General features: G+C 38.3%; 1 long non-coding RNA gene across 1 annotated transcript; it reads right to left on the bottom strand.

The window, feature by feature from the left end:
- Nucleotides 1-660: 660 nt before the first annotated feature.
- LOC123618290 (uncharacterized) lies at nt 661-10,388 on the bottom strand. The gene is made up of 2 exons (XR_006726701.2): nt 10,274-10,388; nt 661-5,801 (listed from the first exon to the last, which is right to left on the bottom strand). It is a non-coding gene; the product is annotated as an uncharacterized LOC123618290 (long non-coding RNA).
- Nucleotides 10,389-19,728: the final 9,340 nt, after the last annotated feature.

The following is a 19,728-nucleotide window of genomic DNA, read 5'->3' as shown; positions in this document are numbered from 1 at the left end:
AAGGCAAAAAGCTATACGTATATTCCCATTTGAAATGAGAAATTAACAACCTAATTAAATTTTTTTCCCAGTCTTAGATCAATTCCATCCTTAGTTAAATCTGAATTTTACCTGACAGAGAAAAAAAACTTGTACACTCTACAATAAACACATATACATACATACAAACATATATATATACAAAAATTGTATTTCAGTATACCCTGTTTTTATGTGCAATATCTAGCACACAATTTTAAAAATTATAAGATGTAAAATGCAGGAAAATGTGATACATTATCAAGAGAAAAACAGTCAGCAGAAACAGACTCACAGAAGACCAGTATGTTGGAATTGGCAATCAAAGACTTTACATAAGTGTTATAAACATATTAGGAGATTTGCAGAGAAAAAATGAATAGAATGCATGAAGAGAAGTAGAATATCAGGAAAGAAATTGAAATTCTAAAAAATTTAAAAGAACCAAGTAGAGGGGAGAGGGTATATTTCAGTGGTGGAGTGTGAACCTATTAAAGCATGAGGTCCTGGGATCAATCCTCAGTACCTCCATTAAAAAAAACAAAACAAAACAAAACCTAATTACTTCTCCTAAAAAAGTATACAGTGCTGTATGTCAATTATACCTAAATAAAACTGGAAGGAAAAAGAACCAAATAGAAATTATAGACCTGAAAATTTATTTATTTTAAAGCAAAAGTTAATATTTTGAGTTTAACAGCAGATTGAGTACAACAGAAGAAAGGTACAGTAAATTTAAAATCAAGTCAGTAGAAATTATCCAAATTGAAACAGAAAGAAGGGATGAACAGACCATCAGTCACCCATGGGCCAATATAAAATGACCTAACATACTTTTAAGTGACAGCCTAGAGAGAGAGAAAAAATATAAAAGAAATATGCAAATACATAATGATTAGTTTTTCTTCAAAATTGATTTAAAGAAATGAACTCAGAGATCCAAAAAGCTCAACAAACTCCAAATAGAATGAGTATTTTAAAATACACACACACACCTAAATACATCATAGTGAAAACCAAAAAGAAAAGAAAATCATTAAAGCAGCCCAAGAAAAGACACACAAACACACACATACACACACAGTCATGTGTGCGCCCATAGGACTTTCACTCCAGCAAGACTGAAATATTTAAAATTATCCGTCTGTGACAGCTTCCCCAGTTCACCAAGCCTTTGAATATGCTGCCTTCTGTGTTTACCATGCCTTATCAAAAGGTTGCAAGTCTACCCACTTTTAAACTTCCTGCAAAACTCAGCCAAAGGGTCACGCTATAATAGACTTCTGTCTATTTGGGCTGACTAGATCTTTGAACACCTTTCTTATGTTTGGAGAGTTACTGATCTTCCAAATCCCCTAGCAGAATCTGTATTTTTCTCAGCCTCCCTTGCAGCTAGGATACAGGGATGTGACCTTGGCTTCACCAATCAGACACACCTGCGCTGAGCATCGAGTAAGAAACTTGTGACTTGTACAATCAGGTACTATGTGGAATCTCCTGGCAACAGCAACATCCAGTTGCCAAAGATGTCAATAGCAGGGAGTCTAATGATAGCATCGAATGCCCTGCACCAGCAGAGCTGGTCACGGGCCACCATGCCCATGCCCAGCTAGGCAGCCGCAGTGTCTCTACTGAACTACTTCTGCAGTATGATTTTGGGTTTTGCTCCTGAACGCATAGTCTCTAGGTCCCCCTGGAAGTTCTTCAAGATTTCTAATGTCCCTTCTCAGATTCCTTTTATGTTTAACTAGCCAGGATTGGTTTTTGTTGTTTGCAACTAAGAACTCTGATTGACACAGCTTTCCTGCCCTGAAATCTCCAAAACCCCTTCCTGCTATTTCCCACCAACTGCATCATCTATACACACAAGAACAGAAAAGTCATTCCCATTTCCCAGCTTCCATAACACCCTGTGCTGCCACTGACCCTGGACCACCTCTAATAACCTCATTCAATCTTCACTACTTGGCTCTGATTCACTAGGAAGTGTTTTTCTCAGCCTGTACTGAACAAAGGAAACCAGAAACTCTAAGTAGTTGAGAGACTTGTCCAAGATCATCCTGCTAACTTCTGATATCACTGGAACAAATTAAAATAATGGCTAAACTTGGGGGTTTTCTACCACATGTCAGGCACTGTGATCAGTGTTTTGCACAATTAATTTAATTCTCACCACAACCCTGTGAAGCAGGTTCTATATTATTCCCGTTTTTATATGTTGATGATGATGATGATGATGATAATAGTAATAATAATAATAATAATAATAATAATAATAATAATAATAATACTCCAAAGAAATTACATCCTTTTCAGGGGCACACAACCAGGAGTACTGGAGCCAGGATCCAAACCCAGGGGGTCTAACATCAAGTTCCTGCTCTTAAGCATTATCTCTAATGCTTCAGGTCCTCTGACTTTGCACCACGCTATTGCCCCCATCATTTTTGAACTAAGACAAAAGTACATGCTTACTTCCACAATGCTTAACTTCACTCTGTGCATATTGGACTATTCTATGCTTTTTACTAAAAACCTATTAGGACAAGGCTTTTTTACTTTTTCCAATTGGCAGGAGATATTTGCCCCCAACCATGATAATCCCTTAGCAACCAAAGACCTCCACTTTCAAAGAGGTCAGAATTGAGATCCAGGATGGAACCCACAGCTGTCAGACAAGTTCCTTGCTTCATGGAACTGGACTCTTTACTACATGATATTTATTCATTATCTGATGTCTTTCATTTATTTATTCATTCATTAAATATTTATGAAGAACCCATTGTGTGCCAGACATGCTGTGAAGTTCCTAGGGCTATGTAATCTATTAGACACTATCAGAGCACTTTCCAGGACCCGTGAGCTTTTCAAGTGTTCATAGAAATATCTGAGAACTGAAAATAATTAATAACAACTTCATAATACAAAGACTGCAAAATTAAATCAATAAGCATCTGCTTGAAAGTCTACAAAGTATAACCTGATGTCAACCTGTCAACTGCCTATCAACACAACTCTTATATGACTGTAAAAATTATGTTTAATGTGGCAGTAGCATTATAATATATTTGATTTTAAAAAAGGCAGACCTCTAAAACAGTATCTTAAGCCTGTGAAGGTCGTGAAACAACCTAGTGGTGCTGAGAAACACAGATGCATAAGACTTATCTCTGGCTTCAAGGGAGCCTAATCTTATGTTTTGCTTGTTTACCTGTCTATTTTTATGTTCTAATCATGAGTTCCCTAAAGGCAAGGATTTTGCCCTATGTTTTCTTCTTAAATTTCATATTCCGTGAACCTACAGCAGGGCTGCATTAGAATAATATCTAACATATTGGCTAGACAAACACAATCAGTTAGTGCTGTGACCCATGCTCTAAAATTTGAGCTAGCCACAAAGACATAGAAGTCATTTTCTTGCATCTTCTTGCAAGCACCACGGAAGCACACACACACACAAACACACACACACACACACACACACACACACACACACACACACACCACTCCCTACCCACTAACTTCCATGGATGGAAAGAAAGGAGAAAATCAACATTAATGAGTAACTATGAAGCACCAGTTACATGGCCACTGTGCTTTTCTTGCATCAACATGCAACATGTAAATCTTCCCCACACAGTGGGCATTGCAGATAACTAGGAATTTGCAAGCATTTTTTTCTTGAACTATCTGTGCTTTTCCCGACTTCTGTTTGTGATCCCCTTTACATTTCCTCTTGCATGCCAAGTGCAAGATGTATGATCCTAAAGGACAGTAACAATTTCAGGCAGATTATAAAACAAGCGGGAAGTAGTCACCAGAAGAGGGGCTTAATTTCTTGAAATTCATCCCGCTGCTCACTTAAACGAAATGTTTACCTCTTCCACACTTATCATCAGTTCATTCGGATCCGTGGACCAATCTTGTCACTTCAGGCGGCTTTAATGGCTTTCATTTATGCGAGCTCAAGGCTGCCGCTTCTGAACTGGCTGTCCACCACCAGGCACCTTTTACCTGCCTCATTCACAAGGAGCCCAAACATTTCCGTGGTCCAGAGAAATCACACTGCGGGGAGCTGCATTACTCTCGTGTTAGCATTACATGGACTGAAAGTGATTATTTCAGAGGGATGGACTTAAAGCTGCTCAAAGCCCGAAAGAAGATAAAGAGGAGTGTGAAGGTCTCAGGGACGTGGGAAAATGGCCTATAAGGCCTGAGTCCATCTGCATCTTTCCAGATTTGACCTGCACAACACCACAGGATTAGTTTGAGTAATGTGGTTTTAAGAAACAGTTGCTTAGCATAACATAAATGTGAATTTAAGTGTGCTACTGAGGGCTTTTGCTTCCTTGACTTGAAGGTTAATTTTTTAAATTTAGCACTCATTGGCACTAATTACGTTGCCAGTCACTGTGCAAAGAGTTTTCTGTTCATTATCTCAATAGCCCATCATTGTACCTGTGCAGAAGGTATCAGTATTCCCCTTTACACATAAGGAAACTAAGGCTCGGGAAATGAGGTGACTTGCCCAAAGTCGCATATCTTGTAAATATCTCAAGCTGGTTGAGAACCCAATCTTAAAAGACTTGCTTTTAAAACTTGACTATTATTGAGCCCCTTTGTAGGGCCAGAAGGAATAACAGACATATAAATTCATTAGTTCCAGATAGTATGTGGAACTGCTGTAGAAGAGATAGAAATGGGGTTCTGAGGGAGAACAAGGTGGGTTGGGGGAGTAGAGGGATGGGACAGAGGGGCTTCACAGAGGAAGCGGCAGTTGAGCTGGGCTTAAGGTGGGGTTTGAGTTTGCCAGGTGAAGAAAAAAAGGGAATAGCATTAAAGGCAGAGGGAAGATCACATGCAGCTGAGTTGAATGAGAGGAAAGGACCTGGAATGTTTGGAGAAGGGATGGGGGGGCATAAGAATGGCTGAGATCCAGGGTAAGAGAGGAGATCACATAAGACCAGAGGCTGGAGAGCTAAACCAGAATAACAGTTTGGAAATTGGGGCGATTTAGCATAAGCAGACATCGTGAGGGATGGGACTGTGGTTGGCAAAGAAGAGGTGAAAGAGAAAGGACCAATATGGAGCCAAAGAGAAGATCCAGGTGAGAAATGGTGAGTCCCGAACTAAGGTGGCTCCTGTGGAGATGTAAGAATGGAACAGCTTTGGGAAGTAGTCCTTAAATGTCAGTGTGCGTGCGTGCGTGTGTGTTGTGTGTGTGTGTGTGTGTGTGTGTGTGTGTGTGTGTGTGTGTGTGTGTGTGTGTGTGTGTGTGTATGTATATTAATGGCCTGGGAAATGATCTAAAATTGCAGATTCTGAGACCCACCCCAAGATAGTAGAATTGCCTACATCTGTAGTAAGACCCTAAAACCTGCATTTTGACAGAAGCCCCAGGAGATTCTGATGCAGGTGTGTGCAGACAACTCCTTGGTAACTACGTCTCAACAAGCTTGGTGATGGACTGGGTATGAGGACGAGGGAGAGGGAGGAGTTGAGTTTACGTCCGCCCTCCTTGACGTTGTTCCCACTTCTCCTGACAACTGCATGATTTTCTTCCGGGAAGTGCCATTTCCCCACTCTTCATCCATCTGGTTTGTGTACAGCCCCATGTGACCAGGGCCAAGCTAATCGGTTCCTCACCAGTTACTCATCGAGGGATAGGCAAGTGACTCAATCAGAGCCAATTCTGAGGCTGCTGGGAAAAGAAGCAGGGAATCTTCCTGGTTGGCCTTGAACCTGGCAGATAAGATGCTGCAGCTGCTTCATCCAGGTAGAGCCTGAGAATAAAGCCAAGAGAAGGCAGATGTGAAAGATGGAGAAAAACAAAGTTCTATTGTCATTGTTTGGGTCTGAATTCAGCCATGTCTAAAGCCAGTAAGTCCCTAAACTTTTCATTACATGTGCCTATAAGTTCTTTGCTGTTGTTTTTTACTTACACTGTACTGTGTGTTGGGTTTTCTATCACTGACAAAAGAAAAACTCTGTTGATCACTTTAATAAAATCTGATATATAAAAATCTTACCTTACAAATCAGATAAATGAAGAGCTGATTACTTCTATTAAAAAGGGATTCACTCACAGCTTCCTTTGAAGAGAGAGCCTCCCCAAGGTATGAAGTGTAGAATTTGATTTATTAAATTTGATTTACGCATGACCTTTTCAGGAGGACAATCTTAAATGCAAAGTAAGGGCTGCTCTACCAGGATAATTGCTCTCAAAGCCACTCCAGTGTGACTTTCAGGGGCAAACCAGGGTGGCTCCCCCAAGCAACAGCTTCCCTACCCTGCCTTTGTGGTCCAAATTTGATTTCACAGCCCATGATCCCCACAGCTGTAAAATCCAACCCACCAGCAGCAGGACCTGACCTAGCTGTTACACGAGTCTGATCTGATGTACAAGTTGTTTCCAACTATAACATGATGGTATTTGTATTGTTCTTCTTAGCATCCTAGTAGGAAGGCTCAAAACATGATTCTTTAATGTATTAATTAATATATTCATTATTCTTTATCAGTGGCACAGATGGAGAGGCTTCCTGTTAAGGCATGCACTTCTCTGTGTTGACAGTGAATGCATCACTGGGGTTCCTAATTCTACAGGTAGATGATTCCCTGCTGTCAAAGAGAATAGAAATTCTGCACAGCCCCAGCTCAGTGTTCAGAGCAAAGCAAAGGGTACTTTTCACATCTACATGCGCCCCATATTAAGCCAGAGATTGGCCTCACTCTTCTCCATACATCCATTGCCAAGCACATGGTAGAGGCTCGTTGCATGGATTTTTATTAGATGATTCAATGATTAGATCACTACCTGAAAAGGAGACTTTAGTCATGGGGGTCACTCTCTAATGGGGGAACATCATTCCTTTTCTGGAAACTCCTTTGTTCTGAAGCTAAGACTGTTAGGAGGAACAGAACGCATCCCTCACCTGGGGTAGCAGCAACATCCCTAAGTCTACAGCATAAAACTCCCTTCCAGGTCTAGAAGTGCAGTTTCTCAGTTCCAATCTTCAAATTGCTCCCCCTCTATTTCAGGGATTTTGTAAATGCCCTTATTTCCAACCTAGCAAGGCTTTTTCATTTCCTCCTGCAATCCATTATATGGAGCAATAAAGCCAGATTTTTCTTTGCAGCCCAGGGCAGGTTCCTGGTTCTCTTTCCTAGTTCCCAAGTTCTTATTTTTCTCTCTAGCTTCTCCTGTTCCCACATAAACGGGTCAGGGCTCACTGCCCTCCCTCCCTCTTGCTCTCTTGTTCTACTTTTGGAAAGAGGAGAGGGGTAAGATAATCATACTCCTCAGTTCACAGCACATATTGTCAGCATCTGGCTATTTAAGGTTCTGCTATTGCTAAATTTTGCCTCATTATTTTTCCCTTTAACCTCACTTCCCAATCCCATTTCCCATAAGCATTTACTATATTGTGTTTGGTAAATGCCCTTGGATATAAACGTATCCATGAAAAATCTGTAACATTGCTTCATGAATGAATTTGTTTTAAATGTACATAAGTGGCAATGTGCTACACATTTCATGTTGTTTCCTTTTTTCTTTCATCACTTTCATTTATAGTTCTAGTCATATTGCTGTCTGTGTGACCATTTTGTTGTTTTAACTTCTAAGTTAAATTCCAAAAGTATATCCTCTACATTTTGCTTATCAAATTTTTAGTGACAAGTATCTTGATTGCCTAAAGCTCCCTGCCATCACCAACACTGTTGCAATGAACATCTTTGTCCATGTTCCAAGATGAACTTGTACCTGAAGTTTTCTGGATGTATATGCAAGAGTGAGATTGCCAGGTCACAGGGCATGTGTACATTTAATTTTGCTAAAAGAGTTCTAGAACAGTTGCCCCAGAATTGAGGTATTTTCTTTTGTTTCTCTTCCAATCATATATTAATGCTAAGTATTGCCATTTGTAATTCTTAATTTTCACTTTTTTATTATTTTATTTTATTTTGGTTTTTTGTTTTTATTTTTGTTCATGGGGGAGGAAATTAGGTTTATTTATTTACTTATCTATTTTAACAGAGGTACTGTGGATTGAACCCGGGACCTCATGAATGCTAAACATGCACTCTACCACTGAGCACCCTCCCCTGCTCAATTTTCACATCATTTTAATTCCTGTGGTAAACCTTTTGAGATAAGCAGGGAAACTGTATTTGGGAGAAATGAGGTTGCAATGCTGGGCTTAGCAATGTCTATGATGGAAACCAACTAGCTAGAAACTGGGTTCAATCTATGACCCAACATAATCATCAGTAGGACATTGATATCAACTCCAGGAGGGCATTAGGAGATGGAGAGGTCCATCTCTATACCAGTGTTTCTCAATCCTGGTTTATACATTGGAACTATTTGAGGAGTATTTAAGAAAAACTGATGCTCATGCCTCACCCATGATCAATTAAATCACATTCTCTGGATGGTGGCTTGCATAGGCATTTTAAGAGTTCCTGGTGATTCTGATGTTCAGCCAGGCCTAGGAATCTTACCCTGGACTAAGGGGCTGGGCTTAGAAGGCGGAGCATCGTGCATTTATCACTGAGCACATGGGTGTGATGATTTAGACACCTGATGGCAAAGAGGAAGTCCTGGAGGCAAAACACATAGAGACAGGATGAGAAAGGTGATGACTACTACTACTATCCGCCATTCACAAGAAGGATAACCCAACAGGAACCCGACACCACTAGCTCAAGGCCTAGAGGGAAATGAATTACAGAGAACATTTTAATTTGCGCCTAATAATTAGAAACTCAAAACTTCCAAATGATGGAATAATTACAGAAATATGTGAAGCCCTAAGGTCATTAACAAGACTGCCACGGATCATTACCCAGGCCTAGTGAGCGCCCAGGGGACAAACCTGTGATTCTGGTGCCCTGTACAAGGTGCTGAAGCCCACCGTGCTTATTTCTGGCTCTCCTCTGTCAATGGAAAGCAAATTCTCAGGAGCACCCAGCACTGAACCAGCTGGCCCCCTGCAGAGTCGATTTCTCTCTGCAGTCTGTAGGTAAATCTCTTAACCACGCTGATGTTCTCAAATCACCGAGAAAGTTTAATCTCCAAATTGGCACCAATGATGCTGACTACAAAAATGATTCTCCCCTTCCAAGCCTGGTTCTGTTTTCCTGCCTGATGTGTTTCAAAATAATCATAATGCCAATGATAAAAAGGGACTCCATCACAGAGACGAGAAGACATTAGGAGGGAGATTATTAACATTAGTTGAGTATCTACTATGAGCCAGGCAAAGTGCTAAACCAGTTTACACCCTTTATTTTACTTAAACTTTACAAAAGCCCTGATAATCCCTACTTTATGTACATAGTAGCAGAAGCTCAGAGAGGTTAAGTGACTTATCCAAGGCAAATTATCTAAAAAAAAGAGGCAAACAAATTATCCAAACTGTGTTTTCTCTGATTCCAAAACCAAAATTAGTCCACATTGAGGAAAATCTAACTTGTTTCCATTTTTTGCCCAGACAAGAGATGCCATAACTTCTGAGTGCATTTTGCAGTTTTTTATTACCCAGTATACTCTTCTTGATACCTAATCTAAATCCTTCCCAGGATAATTTCAACATCGTGGGAAGATGAAAATGATCTGATGAGCATTATATCTATGAGCTAACCCATTCAATTAAGAAGGGAAAACTCAGTCTACTTCAGGTTGATCACAACATTAAATTACCCTGTTTTGGGTGATGAAAACTCATCCATTGAAGGCAGGCCTCCCAGGAAAAAGAAATGTCTGTATATATGCTAAAGTGAAGCTCTGAATCCCACCACAAACAAAGAAGATGTGATTATTCTCAGTTTCCCCTCATGAACCCCATGCTGCTCCTTGCATTTCATTAATGAAGCAAGTTCAAGGTAAGACCCATGTGTGATTCTTTAAAACAGTGATTCTTCAGGTGTCCTTGGGCTAGTAGCATCAGTGTTACCTAGGAGTTTGTTAACTATGCAAAATCCCAGGCCTCAACTCAGACCTACTAAACCAAAAACTCAGGGGTGGGTCCCTTTAATCTGTGTTTTAACAGATTACACACACAGGTTTGAAAAAAACCTGCTTTCAAACTTCTGCTGTCAATGAACAAATGGCAAGTGCCAATGTATACCTATGTTTTAGCTGTGGGAATTCAGGAAAGAAGTCCCCTGGTCTGATCAGAGCCATCTAAAGACAAAGCGAAAATACGGTACCATTGCATTACATCTCTAATTAAAAAACACACATGCTTACCTATGCCCACTGTATTTCATCTGAATGTCTTAGCCTGGTTTTGCAGGCAACTTTGGCTGCACATCATCCATCCCACTTTAGCCATCTCTCCTTCTCCTCAGGCACTATGCTTTCTATATTGAGATGTGGAGATTTGGGAGGGGAGGGGATTGACAGAGAGAAGAGGAACCAAAATATTATTTTTCTGAAGATTTTTTGTTTGTCAAGAAATAACACATTCCCCCCCCAAATTTTTTGCTTCTTTATAAGCTCTTACATCCCTAAATATACAAAACATGATCATTTTCTGAGCAGACCATGTCATACATAATGCATTTTTATTGGCACCTTGAATAAAGATATGGCAGACATGAATATCAAATGTGCAGATGAAAAAGCTGAGAGGAACACTCACAATGGGTGAACAGCGAGCAAGAGAGCACCTGGCTTCTCTTGCAAAGCCAAAAAAGATTCAGCTGGAGGAACTGCACCCCACAGTCCTGGAAATACTTGCAGATGCAGTCACTAAGCCACTGTTAGCTTTCTATAAGGTACCAAGGAGAATAGGTGAGATACTGGTGGCTGCAGATGAAAGAAGGTAGTCAATTTAGAAAAGAAAAAAAAAGATGAATTCTTCAAATGATCAACTAGTGAGAAGTTTTATGAATAATTTGGAGAGACAGCAAAATCCTGGGAATCATTGTAGATTTACCAAACACAGAGTTTTATTTAAGGAGCCAGAGATGTTTGGTTTAAAAGGGAATTTATATATAAGTAGGTCTTTATATATCTGTAGATCTGTTACTTGAAGACAAACTTATACTGTGTGGCTAACCAGAGCAGAAAGTATTGAAGCTACAGTGACTCCAGAGATCATCGAGTCTTTTCCTTCACTCATAGGTAGACATCAAATTTGAGAGAAGTAATGTGGCTTCAAGGCCAAGATTAGTGCCACTGCTTCCTGTCTCTTTTTATCATACTGAGCAACTCATAAAGGAGAGGTCATGAGAGATGAAACTCATTTCCTACTTTGCCGGGATCCCTAAACTGGCCAAAATCTCCATAACCTATAAAGTCTATACAGATATAAGTTGTTATTATTATCATTCCGAATACCAGGTTCAGTTCTCGACTTCTTCCCACTCAACACCTTTACGAAATGTTGGAAGAAGGGCGTTGATTTCCTGACAGTAAGCAGTTGGGGCCGACAATGAGTGCATTTGGATGGCTTGAAAAATGAGGCCCATCACCCAACATGATGAAATCTAACCAGGTCAAGGTTAAGTCAGGCACTTAATGCACATAGCCAGCAGACTTGCATTAAAATTTATGAGAAAGCAGGTGAAGTTATCTTGGAAGTTAACCTGAGTCAAGAGCTGCCAACAATTAGTCTTCAATTGTACTATTATGAAAATAACATCTATATAATAAGTCAGGCAACAGTCCCACAGCTCTGGCCAGAGTCCACCATGCTTCATTGCAGTATTATGTTCTGTTCTAGTCATTACCGTTCTTCTAATGGGCATTTCTGCTCTAATAAGGAGCAGCTGAATAACCCGAAGCCACTTCACTTGAATAAGAGAAGCCTCAAGGGGCTTCCACTTTCACTTATCTGAGATGTACAAAGACTGTGTCTTAGTCAGCTGGGGCTGCTATAACAAAAGATCACAGACTTGGTAACTTAACAGAAATTTATTTCCACACAGTTCTGGAGCCTAGAAGTCCAAGACCCAGATACCAGCAGACTTGGTTTCTCCTGATACCTCTCCTTGGTTTGCAAATGGCCATCTTCTTGCTGTGTCCTTACATAGCTTTTTTTCCCTATGCATCTACTCCTGGTATCTCTTCCTCTTCAGTCTTATCTGATCACTGTCCCACCCTTATGATCTAATTTAACATTAAGAACATCCTTAAAGGCTCTGTCTCCAAATATACTCACATTGGGGTTAAGATTTCAACATATGAATTTGGGGAGGGGACATAATTCAGTTCATTGTGAATTGACTTGTCAGGTGGGAGACGGTTTTAGGCTCACACTGTGATGCTCCAGAGAGCAAAACAATGACCATTAAACAGCCAATTCAGGGCAATCTGTGCTCAGTATAAGACCTATATTTCTAGTAATCAGTCTTCTAAAATTTAAAGGCCTTCTTGTATGAGAGTGAATTCTCTATGATTTAGCATTTTAGAAGCCAACTTTCAGTTTCATGGATGCCTTAAGGAATAAGTAATAATGGTAAGAAGGAGAAGGAGGAGAAGCTATCTTAGATTTTTAGAAGCTGTTAGAAGAAATCAAGTATTTCACATAGTTCAATAATACCCCACATTCCTAAATCTCACACCCAAAACTTTCTAAAATCGATTAAGTGTTTTCAGGTATTTCATAAGTATCCTCACTGTCCCACAGAAATGCTCTACTTTTCCCATTACTGCACATTTGTCAGCATTCTTCCCTCCTGTATCTATCTGTCCTAATCCTGCCATGGCACAGCTAATGTCCATGAAAACTGCAAGCTAGGCTAGCATTTCCCTTCTCTGATTATCCACTATACTTCCAACTCTATTAATGTTGTCAATTCTAATAGAGGTGAGTACAGTCAGGGATTGAGGTGTGATGATGAGGAACCAGGATCTCTAAACCTGGCTGACTCTGCCAGATATTTATTAAGATGAGGCCTCAAATCTTCCACCAGGCACCCAGTGCTGCCGTAGGTTGGTGAGGGAGGCAAACAAACGTCAGACAGAGATCAACAAAATTGTGGTCTTTATTAATAGATCATTATGACCTTTTGACAAGTTCAATTGGACCAAGGGTTGCTGTAAGAAGCCATTTTGCTTAGGTAGGAGCAGGCTTCATACACTTGTCCTAAAACAAGAGTGGCCTGATTCACTAATAAACTCAGCTGGCACTTGCTGTGCCATGAGTAATTCTAAGTACTGTAGTTGCAGCAGTGAACAAGAGAGATAATGTCCCCACTCTCAAACTTACAATCTAGTGGGAAGAAGAAGATAGCCAGGAAAAAAAATAGCAAGATCCATACCAGATAGTAAAAAAAAAAAAAAAATGTTGTGCAGAGAGATAAAATAAAGTGATGGGATAGCAACCAGATCTCTAATTTATATTTGATGAATCTCTCAAAGCTGTTGACATTTAGACTAAAATAAAAAAGGAAGACGGAACCTGTCATGATAAGATTGGGAGGAAATCATTCCAGGCAAAGGGAAAAGCTAGTACAAATGCCCCAAAGTGGAAATAAGTTTGGCAAGTTTAAGAAACAGAAGTCGGGCCAGTATGTTGAAAGCGCAGTGGAAAAGGAGAGAGGTAAGTCATGTGAGGTGCACTCAGAGAGGTAAGCAAAGATCAGATCACATGAATTTTTGAAAACCAAGATAAAATGTCAAATGTTGTTCTCATGTCATGGGAAGGCATAGAAGAATTTTTAAATGAGGGATAGACGTGATCAAATGTGTGCTTTAAATATCTAATTCTGGCTACCAAGAAGACCAGTTGCAGCATCCAGGCAAGAAATGAAAGAATCTTGAGCTTTGGGAGCTACTGGAGTTGCAGAAACATAGATAAATAGTAGAGTCTGCAGAACTTGTTTATTAGTTAGGGGTGAAAGAAAGGAATTAAGGATAACGCTTCAATTTAGGACATTAACAACTGGGGGATATGCTGACATTTTCTGAGATGGAGAAGAAGAGGAAGGGTTTTAGGAACAAAACAAGAGTTTTATTTGGGCAAATTTTAGCTTGAAATGCCTTTATTAGGCATCCATTTGGATATGTAGGCAGATCAACATATAGATAAAACTTAAATCTATGGGACTGGAGGAGGTAACCTAGAGAGAGTATGTAAACGGAGAAATTAAGAATGAATGGGATATTTTTAACATTTAAACATGGATGTTTTAACATTTAAAAGCAAAATAATATATGAGGAACCAATCAAGGAAATCATAGTATCACAGAAGGCAGCAAAAGAAAGTGATTCAAGGAGGAGAGAGGATCAGCTGTGCTAAATGTTACTTGTAGGACAAGTTAGAAAGAACAGATATTGACCATTGAATTTTACTGATGGCCTTGACAAAACCCACTGCAGTTGAGTGGTGGGGGAAGAATGCTGGTGAATGTAGGTTGAGAGGAAGGAAAAATGAGGAACGGAGGCAGTTACCAGAATCAACTCCTTCAAGAATCTTGCCATAAAAGGAAGCAGATAGATGGAGTATATTGGGGGAGATTGAGGTCAAAGGTTGGTTTTGTAAATAGGAGATATGAGATAGAGAAGGAGAAACTGATCATTCAAAGGAAGGACATACCCTGAATACCACCTCACATCCCATATTTAAACCCTAATCTTGACTGTGGTCTTCACAGTCTTACCACTTTGATGGACCCATGGAAAAAGAAAGCTTTATTCCCAAGTCCTGGAGAAGTCTTTCCTAGGATGGGCACATTTTTAAAGCAGGAGGCAGCTCTAGGTCCATCTTAGTGCACCATCTTCACAAGAGATAAATTCTCCAATGGCAAGCCAAAGGGAAATCATATAGCCATAAGGTATGCCTGATGGATGCAACTGCTTTTAATCTTTATCTACTCCCATGGAAAGCTGCCCATATGTCCTCCTCCCACAGGCTCCCAAGCACCCTCTCCACTAAATATCTCTACCTTCTATCCTGGCCTTTCTTTGGGTGAGATACAGGGACAATAGAGGAGACTAGAGTTCTCCCCAGACGTCAGACAATCACATGTCATCTTATATAGCTGCCACTCATTCACTTAAATACTCATTGGGAGCTCAATAAATGCCAGTCACTGTGCAATGGGCTGGGGATATAGCTGTAAGCAAGAAAAATAGCAACTCTGAGCACGCTGTGCATCTGTCATTCTATAGGGGAACACAACCTGAAAACAAATAAGTATGCAAATAAATATTTATCACAATTAAGATAAACTACAAGTACTAGGTGTTTTAAAAGTGTGTAGTAGGTGAAAAAGTAAACTAAACTTTTATTTGAAAAAAGTGATTAGCATAATTTATGGTTGTGTAGTATGAGCTTACAAAGGGCTTTCTCATTCATGAAATCATTAAACCTAAGAATAATAATGGAGAGATAAATAATAATATATCCTAGTTTAATAGACAAGAAATCTAAGTTTCAAAGAGGTTAAGTAAAAAACTATTTCATTTTTTAAATTGAAGTATAGTCAGTTACAATGTGTTGATTTCTGATGTACAGAATAATGTCCCAGTCATACATATATATACATATATTCATATTATTTTTTGTTAAAGGTTGTTACAAGATATTGAACACAGTTCCCTGCGCTATAGAGAAGAAATTTGTTTTTTACCTATTTTTATGTATAGTAGTTAATATTTGCAAATCTTGAACTACCAGACTTATTCCTTCCCACTCTGTTTCCCCCGGTAATCATAAGATTGTTTACTATGTCTGTGAGTCTGTTTCTGTTTTGTAGATGAGTTAATTGGTGTCTTCTTTTTTCTTTTTTTAGACTCCACATATGAGTGATATCACATGGTATTTTTCTTTCTCTTTCTAGCTTAATTCTCTTAGAATGACAATCTCCAGGTCCCATCCGTATTGCTGCAAATGGCATTATTTTATTCTTTTTTATGGCTGAGTAGTAGTCCATTGTATAAATAAACCACACTTCTTTATACAGTCTTCTGTCAAGAGACATTTAGGTTGCTTACATGTCTTGGCTATTGTATATAGTGCTGCTATGAACATTGGGGTGCATGTATCTTTTCAAATTAGGGTTCCCTCCAGATATATGCCCAGGAGTGGGATTGCTAGATCATATAGTAAGAATATTTTTCATTTTTTGAAGATCTCCTTATTTTTGAACGTATGTTTTCCTTTGTCTATTGACTAAATCTATCAACCAGGACTCTAAAATACAAGGGATGGAAACCCAAACCGAAATTAATGCACATAACTGAAAATACCAGGAGTGATAACAACACACAGCTCCCCCTTCCTGCATAGTAATGTAATTTTAGCTGAGCACATGGCTACTCAGCTGGACTTCCTTATCAGCCTTCCTTATAACTAGGTGTTACTGTATGACCAAGTTCTGACAATCAAATGTTAATAGAAGTAAGATGGGCAGCTTCTGAGTCTTGTCCTTAAAAGTTTTTCCTCTGGAGGACTTATGCTTCTTTTGTACAAAAATTGCCTTTTTACCATAAACAGCTAGAAAAATGGACAAAATATATGACAACTTTTATAAGACATTGGCTAACAGACACCACAGGATTGTGACCCCTGAGAGAAGGGGAATACAAAGTTAGCATGATAGTGGCACTTGCTTATGGAAATATTTTCCAGGATATAGTGCAGGGAGGGGCAGTCTGAACAGAGCCTAGTGGTCCTGCTGAATTGAGGAGATAGAACAGAGATAGGGGAAGCTGAGGTAGCTAAAATTTTAGGGCAAGAGTACCAGAAAGGAGGAACCTGCACTCAGAGAGAGTTCCAGACATCAACAAAAGGGTCCCTTTTCAGTTCTGGCCAAATACTAATCAGGGAATCCATGGGATATGACACCTTATGGCCAAGAAAAGAACAACTAGTAATCAACAGGCCAAAAAATGTTCAGAACTCATTCAGGCCTGGGAATAGCTCACATTCTCAAAAGCCAGAGTGGAGAGATCATGGGTAGAATCTGCAGAAGGTTCAGGTCTTCATTGTGAGGTTAAATTAGTCCTAGAGTAAAGGCTACTCTGGACTTTCAATAATAAAGATTAAAAGCAACCCCCCCAAATCACTTCTTAGCCTTTTGGCTAAGATCAAGTGTGAAAGCAAACCCAAAAAAGGATCAAATGGATCCTCAAGAACTTAAATTTCATCATAAAAAACCTAAAACTCTTTAAAGGAAAATAACAAAATCTAGCACTCAGAGTATAGTACAGTCGACATCCAGAATCCAGTCAAAAATTACCACACATGTAAATAATGAGTAAATATAATCCATAATGGGGATTATTATCAATCTTACAATAGCATATATTCAGAGATGTAAAGAAAAAATGAATACAAGAAGAGAAATAGAAGATATAAAAAAAGACTCAAACAGAATTTCCACAGACGATAAGTTTAACATTCTAAACTCAGGGAGAAGAAATGGGGAAGGCAGAAAATATATGAGAAAATAATAGGCATTTTTTTTCTAAGTTTGACCAAAATACCTATAGATCAAGAAGCTCAGCGAACACCAAGAAATATGAAGAAAACTATACCAAAGTGCATAATAACAAAATTGCTTAAAACCAGTGAGAAAAGGAAGATCTTAAAATCAGCCACGGGGGAAAAAAGACGTTACATGCATAAGAACAAAGGTAAGAATAAAAGCGACTCCTTAACAGAAAAATGCAAGCTACAGGATAGTGGAACAACATCTTTAACATACTGAAAGTAATATGTAATATACCCAGTGAAAGTAGCTTTCAAAAACGAAGCTAAAACAAATACCTTTTCAGGCATACAACAGCACGAAAAAAATTCATCAACTTATGAGCACTACAAGAAATACTAAGGAAAGCCCTTCAGGCTGAAGGAAAATAACAGAAGTAAATCTGGTTCTACACAAAGGAATGAAGAGCCCACAGACGGTAAATACATAATTAAATATAAAAGACTTTTTTTTATTATTTAGCACTTATTATTTTTAATTTTCAATTACTTTAAAAGATAATTGACTATTTAAAGCAAAAACAATAAAAATGAATGTCTGGTTTACATCACACCTTGAATATATAACAACTGTGGCACAAAAGCCAAGAGTTCTTATATGTGAAGTGATATAATATCATCTAAATTTAGTTCGTGATAGGTAAATATGTACACTCTTGAAGTAATCTGTGAAACAAAATAAAACAGACATATGCTAATAAGTTAGGATTGGAAATAAAATAGAATTGTAAAAAACCTTTCGTCTAAAAACAGGCAGGAAAAGAATAAAGGAGAACAAAAACCAGATGGGACATATAGAAAACAAACAGCAAAATAGCAGATTTAAATTCAACCATACTGACAATTATTTTAAATTTAATTGACCTAAACGCTCCAATTTAAAGGCAGAGGCTGTCAGCTTAAGTAAAAGGGTAACACCCAATGATATGCTGCATAAAACAAACTCTCTTTAATTATAAAGACACAGATAGATTGGAAATTTTTAAATGGAAGAAATTAGACCATGAAAACTTTAATGGGTGGCTATATCAATATCAGATAAAAAATAATTCAGAACAGTGAACATTCCAGGGACAAAAAGTGACAATTCATAGTAATAAGGGAGCAACTCTTTAAGACAGTGTAACAATATTGAATGTTCATGCACCTATTTGTAGTGCCTCAGAACACACGATGCAAAACAGATACAAAAGAAAGGAGAAAAAGACAAATCCACAATTATAGTTGGAGATTTCAACATACCAGTCTGAGTCATTGAAATAAATAGACCACATAAAAAGCAGAAAGATTTTCATTTCACCATCAAAAATTTGCCTTAGTTGGCATTTATTGAACACTCCATTCAACAGCTGCATAGACTTTTTTTCAAGTGAACAATGAATATTCAAAATATAGACCATATTCTGTGCCACAAAACAATCCATAATAAATTTGAAAGGGTTAGAATCTGACCACACTGAAATTAAACAAAAAATCAGTAACAGAAAGATATCTGTAACAGTCAACTACTTGGAAATTACACAACACTTCTAAATAACACATGGTCAAAGAATAAATTACAAAGGATATTAGAAATTATTTTAAGTTTAGTTAAAATGAAAACATAACATATAAAAATGTGTAGGGTACAGATAAAGTAGTGCATAGACAAATTTTTATATTAAAATGTTTATATTATAAAATAAAAAAGGTCTAAAATCAACAATCTAAGCCATTACCTCAAGATATCAGAAAAAAGAACAAAAAGATAAAAGCTAAAACCAATGAAAAATAAAACAAAAAATAGAGAAAAATCAATGAAATAAAAATCTGTCTGACTAAAATATTAATAAGCACTGGTTATAATGATCAAGAAAAAAGGAGTCAATACAAAAATTACCAGTATCAAGAATGAAAGAGGGGGCATTACTAGACATTAGAGACATTAAAAGCATGAGAGAATATTACAAACAACTTTATGCCAATAGAACAACTTCGACGAAGTGGAAAAATTCTTTGAATGACACAAACTGCAGAGGCTCACTCAAAAGAAAATGTGTGTCCTGAAAAGCCCTGTATCTATTAAATAATTTGAATTTGTAATTTAAAACTTCACCACAAAGAGAACTCCAGGTCAAAAAGGCTTTATTGGTGATTCCACTAAACATCTAATAAAGAAATAATACCAATCCTACAGTAGCTTCTTCAGAAAATGCAAAAGAGGGGAACAATTCCTAACTTATTCTGAGACCAACATCATCCTAACATCAAAATCTGACA

Source organism: Camelus bactrianus, chromosome 13, assembly GCF_048773025.1.
Source record: "Camelus bactrianus isolate YW-2024 breed Bactrian camel chromosome 13, ASM4877302v1, whole genome shotgun sequence".
Lineage (NCBI taxonomy): Eukaryota > Metazoa > Chordata > Mammalia > Artiodactyla > Camelidae > Camelus > Camelus bactrianus.
Note: the sequence above shows the minus strand (reverse complement) of the source record. Positions and strands in the feature narration are given on the sequence as shown.